Source organism: Carlito syrichta, unplaced genomic scaffold, assembly GCF_000164805.1.
Source record: "Carlito syrichta isolate Samal-C Ts95f unplaced genomic scaffold, Tarsius_syrichta-2.0.1 Scaffold305646, whole genome shotgun sequence".
In the NCBI taxonomy this organism is placed as follows: domain Eukaryota; kingdom Metazoa; phylum Chordata; class Mammalia; order Primates; family Tarsiidae; genus Carlito; species Carlito syrichta.
The window spans coordinates 1,580-9,817 of NW_007249742.1; the positions used below are offsets into that span (position 1 = coordinate 1,580).

The following is an 8,238-nucleotide window of genomic DNA, read 5'->3' on the forward strand; positions in this document are numbered from 1 at the left end:
TGCTTGTCTAGAGATTGGTAGGCTGTTGGTTGAGGTGATAAGGGAGACTGGACCACGTATTTTCACCAACTAGCTAGCCTAGGCTTTTTCACATGGCAACTAAATTCTAAAAACAGCAAAAGGGCAAGCCTCAACCCACAGGTTGAGGCTTATAACATAGACATGATAAAGGAGGCACTTTTCCACGCATAACCTACCAAAATATGAGGGCATTATGGTAGAGATGAGAAACTGAGAGCAGCAGCAAACACTGTTAAACACCAACAAGTGACATAGTCTCTATGTATTTGTATTCATTCATACCCTCTCTGCTCTCTCTCAGATACATACACATGCAAAATCAAACCATATCCTAATTATTTTTTTGTTTTTGTTTTGTTTTGTTTTTTGAGTCAGGGTCTCACTCTGTCACCGAGGCTGGAATGCAATGGCACAATCACAGCTCACTGCAGCCTCAACCTTCTGGGCTTTGTGATCTTCCCAGCTCAGTCTCCCAATTAGCTGGGCCTACAGGCATGCCCCACCATATCTGGCTAATTTTTTAAAATTTTCCTAAAGATCAGGTCTTGCTATGTTGCCTAGACTGGTCTCGAACTCCTGGGCTCAAGTGATCCTCTCGTCTCGGCCTCCCAAAGTGCTGAGATTACAGGCATGAGCCACCACGCCCAACCCAAAAATTAAATTAAAAACCCTACAGGCAGAAACATATATGGAGAAAAGCTTTTACCAAGAATGCTAGCGTATGGTCTACAAAAAGACAAAACTCTTATTATATAACGTGTATGCAATCTAAAGTGTTCTGTTGATTCCAAAGCCCCTCTGAATAATATAACCTTTCTAGAAGATTAGTACCTGACAATGTGAGGGTGTGTAAAATGTATCATTATATTAATGGAACTAAAAGATTACTTTACAGATACTTGGCTTCGTTTCCACAGTTTAGAATTAAATCCTTACTTTTTATTTTAGAAACAGACATTTCAAGTAATTACTTCTTTATCCTCTTACTCAGTTTTTTTCACATTTAAAACACTTTTTTTTAAAAAAGGGCTTTCTTTTATGATTTGGCATCTTTGAAAATTCTCTGTGACTGCTAGTTAGCCACTGAGTACAACTTGTACTGTATCTTAAACATCAAAAACAAGATTTTTATTGAAATATCCAAGCCAACCAACGAATTGCTCCTGGGCCTAACTTCATTTCTGTATCATTTAGATACTTTGGTAGGGAAATTTTAAAAATAAATTTACAATTAAATGAACTCACATTCCCATTTTTATGGAGATGAATACCCTGTGATGTTTCAAAAATATGACTTAGTCACTAGTTAACTGAAATAACATTGAACACAAAATTAAGTAAGAATTAAGGTGTCTATTTAGAATAAGTATTTCAAAAAATTCTGGCTAATAACTATTGAGGTTTGCTTTCTTATATCCATATAAATGGTAGACTAGCACAGTGGTAGAGTCAAACATGGATTTCAAGTCCAGATCTACCATTTAGGAACTATGAGATCTCTTATTTAGCCTCTGAGTTATTATTACAAATTATTTAGCTTCTGAGATTGTTTCCTTATATGCAGAATGGTGATTTTAATAGTATGTATATATATTTGTATAATGGGTTGTTGTGAGGATTAAATGAGGTGTGCCCATAAAGTCCTTTGTCTACTACCCGAATCACAGGGAGTGCTAAAGAAGTATTATTCAATTAGCTATCACCATACTGCACAACAATCTTATCATCCCATAGCATTTGCTGTTATAAAGCATAAAGAACTTGTGTAGAAAATTTAAAAAATCAGGCTGCGCACAGTGGCTCATGTCTATAATCCTAACTCTGTGGGAGGCCAAGACAAGAGGATTGCTTGAGCCCAGAAGTTGGAGATCAGAACTAGCAACATAGCGACATAGCAAGAGACCTCATCTCTCCTCCTCCTCCCACAATTAATAATAATAATAATAACAATGAAACAAAAGAAAAAATCAGAAATATTACACATATTAAGAAATGGTTTTATTTTAACAAATTGTTTGACAGCTTGCTCTTCTGATCCTGACTTCAGAAGCATTCCTTCCCACCCCGCACCCATGCATGGAACAGCGCCACATTTTCTCATTCCTTTCTGTGCAGTGGGGGTCTGATCTCCATGGAAAGACATCCAGGTGTCCAGCTCAGGGAGGACCCCAACGGGGCCCCAAGTCACATTCTGCCCAGGAAAGAACACAGGTCCCCAATATTCAGAGATCTGGGAGCTACCATCAAATTGGCTCCAGGTTGAGTGACATTTCCAGAAACACTGTCATCCTCTGTTTCTTGCTATCTTAAGAGACACAAACAACCTGACTTACCCGAAAATAGTCGCTGCACGCTGCCAGGACTGCCTTGTGAGCATGGAATTTCTGTTCCTCAGCAATCAGGGTGACGTCGCAGAGGATGCCATCACTCCTCTGCTGGTTCAGCGCTGCCAGGACGCTAACATTGTGAGATTCGGAATGACAGAGCCTCTGGCCTGTCAGCATTTCTTGAATACTACAAAGGAGAGCAATCAAATCAACATCCTTCCTTCCACTGGCCCTGCCACCCAGCGCTTCTCACTCCTTGAACACAGACAGAGGCAACACGTGTTCTAGGCAGTGCATCTTCCACCAGAGTGGACTTCCCATTCCCCCAATTTCTTTCTTTCCATCATGCTCCTGTCCTCCTTTTCTCTAATTCTCTCTGCTCCCTGCCCCTGCAGGATCTTTCTCTCTTACTGCTGCCTCTTGTCCTGAATTTGTGTGTGTGTGTGTGTGTGTGTGTGTGTGTGTGTGTGTGTGTGTGTGTGTGTGCGCGCGCGCGCGCACCCGCATGTGTGCATCCATCTGTCCGTATTGGCCTAGGTCTGTGGCCTTGAAAGTCTCTGCTTCTAGGCCCCATCCCTTTGGTGTCTCAACATCTCTGAGTGCAAAATTTCCTCTGGATAGGTGTCTGAGTGTGTGTGTGTGTGTGTGAATTTTGTCACTCTGTGTCCCCGTCTAACTCCCTGATTCCCTCCCCAGCTTTGTACCTTACCATGTCTCCCACAGGACACAACACTCTACTAATATTTACAAGAAAACATACAAGGAGCAAATGGAGTCAGGACAAAAAGGGCTGCAAACGACCATTCCATGTAAAAGGCAATTAAGCCCTAGCAGTTTATTATTAAACTTGGGGAATTATGCACTACAAGATGAGCATCAAAAGAAATGCCATTGTAAATGAAGACAAATGTAAAGCTAAAAGTAAAAATTATCTAAATTAGCAGCCTTTGATGTCTATGTGGGATCATTATACTTGATTTATGAATGACTACGCAATTTTCTTTTTTTATTTTTTTTTTATTTTTAGTGAAGGTCCTACTCTCATCCAGGCTGGAGTGCAGGGACATGATTACCGCTTACTGCAGTCCTGACTTCCTGGGCTCAGGTGATTCTTCAGCCTCAGCCTCCCTAGTAGCAGGGACTACTAGGCATATGCCACCCTGTCCAGCAAATTTTTAAAATTTTTTTGTAGAGACAAAGTCTCATTTTGTTGCTCAGGCTGGTCTCGAACTCCTGGGTTCAGGTAATCTTCTGGCCTCAGTTTCCCAAAGTGCATGAGCCACCATACCTGGCCATAATTTTCTTTTTCTATTTTGTGAGATTGCTAAACTTACCCCTTCACTCTGTACCCTATCCTAAAACATTTAGCCTTATGTCCTCTCAAAACTCCTAGGTAAAACTCTAGATTGTTCTCAAATAATACAGAAGTCACACAAAATGAAAACTAGATTTATAGACAGCTATGAACAATTTCAGCTTAGAAGAAGGGAAATCTCCATAGTGCTCTAAGGTTTAGAACTGGTATTGGACTAAGATGGGTGACCTGTGCCAGTAATAAGTCATTCCCACAATGAGAACAAGGGCCATCAAGCCTGGTTTCTGGTCAGTGAACTTGTTTCAAAGCTTAGTAAAGATACCAGAGGGATGACTGATCACTGTCTCTCCCACAGTGATAATTCCTGTATCCAATCCCTCTCTCTGAGTGTGAAAGAGCTGCTCAGGGAAGCCAGAGAGTTGCTACCAGCCTGATCTGCATGGTTGGTTTACTAGACAGAGCTCTGCCCAGTCTGTGATGTTAACTGGCTGATAAATTACAGTTAAGCACAAATCGTCTCCTTAAAATTAACCAAATGCTTCCCGTGAAGTGCCAGAGTGCAGTCAGTAAGCTTTGTTGGACAGTTTTGACTGGGAGGCATCAGAAATGTCAGAACTATGGAAAGAAAAAACTTGACAGAAGGTGATGATATAGGAAGTTCTCAGAGGAAGGTGGGAGGAATATTTTCAGTTGAAATATAACAGTGAGTTTTGAAACGGTTACTGTCATTGAATATTCATCTCGTGGCTCAAGCTATAGGCAGACTTTTAAAGTAAGTCATTGAAAACTACATTCAGAAGCATACATATTTTATTAGTATCACTCAATTAATTAGCATCTTAATTAAATTAAGAAATAGTAATAAGATAGTAATAGAAATATTATATCACCTAAGTAAGGCCTTTGGAAAATCTTTTCCTAAAAGGATGACATAGCTATATATTTAACAAACACATAGTGCTTATCATGTTCCATGAACTATTCTCTTTTTTTGACATATTTTTTATTTTAAAATTGTGGGGGTACAGTTAAGGGTTAGGTATACAAATATGCATCGTTCAGGCACCCTTGTTGATAAGGGGTGTCTCCCATCCCCAGACAGATATTGACTACCGTTAATCCCACCTCCCTTCTCCTCCTTGCCCCCCCAGAGTTTCCCGCCACTGTCAATCCTTTTCTTATAGTATTATGATAGATGTTCAAGGTCCACAATATGAGTGAGAACATGTGATATTCTTAGTGATCTACAACTGTCAATTCAGTTAACCTTCATTACTACCCTGTGAGACAGGTACTGTTATTATCTTCTTTTTATAAATAAGAAAACTGAAGACATTTTGAGAACATATCACCAGGAATACAATAACGTAATCCCTTCTCCTGCTTAAAAAAAAAAAAAAAAAGGTAATCTATAACAATCTGAAAAATCTATGCCTGAGAGGAAAAAATAACAAAAGTCACTATTAATTGTATATTTATATAATGTAAAATTAATCTTAAAATCAGTCTTTTAAAATAATATATATGAACAGAATAACATGAGATAAAAGTAAGAAATGTTTGAAAGGGCTGGGCGTGGTGGCTCACGCCTATAATCCCAGCACTTTGGGAAGCTGAGGTGAAAGGACTGCTTGAGCTCATGGTTTCGAGACCAGCCCGGGCAACTTGGCGAGACCTCATCTCTACAACAAATCAAAAAAATTAGCTGGGTGTGGTGGCACATACCTGTAGTTCCAGCTACTTGGAAGGCTTAGGTGGAAGGATCGCCTGAACCCAGCAGGTCAAGCCTGGGGTGGTCATGAGTATGCCACTGCACTCCAGCCTGGGCGACAGAGTGAGACTCCAATTCAAAAAAAAAAAAGAAGAAGAAATGTTTGAAATCATGCTTCAAAAACATTTATTGCTGAATGTGGTGGCTCACACTTGTAATCCCAGCACTTTGGGAAGTGGAGGTGAGAGGATTGCCTGAGCCCAGGGATTTGTAATCAGCCAGGACAACATTGCAAGACCTTGTCTCTTCAATAAATAAAAAACAAAATTAGTTGGGTGTGATGGTGCACATCTGTGGTTTCAGCTACTTGGAAGGCTGAGGCAAAAGGATCAGCTGAGCACAGCAGGTAGAGGCTGTGATGGTTACGAGTGTGCACTGTACTCCAGCCTGGGCAACAGAGTGAGACTCTGACTAAAAAAAAAAAAAAATTATCTTCATACTGTAACTAAAAGTTTGGGGATAAAAAATAGATTTTAAATATTACAACCTTAGAAAATGTATTTGAAACTTTCATAATTCTTTTCTTTTATAGTACCTTAAATGTTAAATAAGTATATTTTGAAATTTCACTTGTCGTGGGAAAAAAGAATATATTAAAATAATTGCCTTAAAATGCTTCCTTACTCATTTTCCAAATATAGTGCCACAATTCCTTATTATTAAGACTGAATCGGTATTTGCATTTTAGATGTCTACTGAGAGTGAATAAATCTTGCCAGCAAAAGAGCAGCTGTAAACTGAAATTTGGCAAAGAATAAAAGGCTCAGATTTGAAACAATAGTGATACTGCACAATTTCACAGGATCATTCAGCTGGGCTTGAAATATTCAAGCTTAAAGAAAACAACATGCTAAATATTTAAGACAACACTTGGCACAAGATTCCAAATATTTTGGAACCAATATGTTAGGAATCCTTAAAAGCAGAAACAAATACTCCAACATTTGGCAAGAAATAAAGGCCTCTTAATCAACAAATCATTATTGTATTCTGAAAGTAACTTCCCACTCAACTCTCAGATGTAAATGTGCAAAAGACCTCATCCCTCTAAATGTTAAGGTATATGTGGCCACAGAAATAGCTAGGAGGCAACAGCCCCATTCTACCAAGTCAATAATGATAAACCAGGGAGGAGATAAATCCAAGCCTTTAATATGCTATGTCTAAATTAAGATGGGGAACAGACACAGGCTTGCAAACAGCTGTCTCAGCATCTATAAGAAATACCAAATTAGCAATCCAAACCTTCCAACCATTATAGCAATATCCCTCATGATCTGGGAAAGAAAGAAAAAAAAAATCCTAAAACTTCTGAATTACTGAAAAAAGACATAAAGCAGGAGCCTCATTTCTCAAGGGAATACAGAGTTGAGTGTGATACTAAAACTGCGAATGGTCTTCCATGGAAGCAATATTGAGACAACAAAATTCATAGGTGAGTGTGGAGAATGTCCTGGCTTCCCTAGTACAACCCAATACCTTTTTCTCTGAGGAATCCCCTAGAACTTCACTGTCCAATACAATAGCCACTAGCCACAAGTGGCTGTTAAGCACTCAAAATATGGCTACTGAGCATTCCAAATTGAGATGTGATATAAAATGCATTATGGATGTCAAAGACGATATGAAGAAAAGAACGTAATCTATCTCACAAATATCTTTGTGTTGGTTACATATTTTTGATATAATATATTGGGTTAAAATAAATATATTGTTAAAATTAATTTTACCTGTTTCTTTTTACCTTTTTAAAAAATGAGACTACTTGAAATTTTAAATTATAGATATGTTGCCACAGTGGTTCTGTTGGACAGTCTACAAGTTCCCAGAGGGATATCTTCCTCTATTTCTTTCCACTTGAACACTACAAGGGCTTTAGTCAGGCTTCCACTGAGGATTGCTGTTCCTGTAACTCATAGGACCCAGCCTCGGCCCTTGTACATCAGCGGAAGACCCCAGACTCCTTGAGCAGAAGATTGGTTTTTAGTAATGCCAGGGAGATACCATTTGTTCAGCCATATGTCAATATCCAGTAACAGGGAGGTAAATAAACGAGGCCTTGGGGAGCAGGACGATTCATGACTTAAAACCTTTAACTTTCATTCTAAAACTGATCACAAAACCTAATAAATAAAATGCAGAGCATGATGTTCATATGATTGTATGCCCTACTCATAGGGAATCACTGTCTTGGTGCAAATTGCTACTTTGAGGTCATAGAGTTAACATTTTTAGTCACAGACATTCTACAGAGTCTCATTTTCATAGAATACATTTTGACTCAGTTCAGTTCATTTTTTTTCTTTTTCTTTTAAGATGTGGGGTACAATTCAGGATTAGGTAGATAAGTGGTCATCTTACAGGTAAAATTTGGGCCTCCCATTGGTCCTCACTTCACCTGGTTTGGGGTCAGGTACCCTTATTGATGTTATGTGCCCTTCCTCACCCTGGCAGTGTCCTGCTACTACCAATCCCTTTCTTGTAGTATTATGATAAATGTTCAGGATCCACTCATGAATGAGAACATGTGGTACTCAGTTCTTTGTTTCTGTGATAGATCACTGTGTATGATAGACTCTAGTTCAGTTCATTTTTAAGATGTAAATTCCAAAACAGCTATATGGTTTGAATCATCTGCATTTCAAATTTAAAAATTCAAGTCAATTTCTACATCAGTGTTTACTACTCATATATACAAAAAATATGCAAGCAGTTTTCAAGTAAGACTATCAATAAGGTGTTACCTACTTACACATCAAAAATACTCAAGTAGGATAGATCCTCATTTCTTTTTTTTTTTTTTT

At 38.7% G+C, this 8,238-nt stretch overlaps 1 long non-coding RNA gene across 1 annotated transcript in view; it reads right to left on the reverse strand.

Moving 5' to 3' along the window:
* Window positions 1-2,336: 2,336 nt before the first annotated feature.
* The window catches only part of LOC110595977, a 60,455-nt gene continuing 54,553 nt past the window's right edge, over window positions 2,337-8,238 (reverse strand). The window contains exon 3 of the long non-coding RNA XR_002482191.1: window positions 2,337-2,535. This is a non-coding gene — a long non-coding RNA (uncharacterized LOC110595977). The remainder of the gene's footprint in view (window positions 2,536-8,238) is intronic.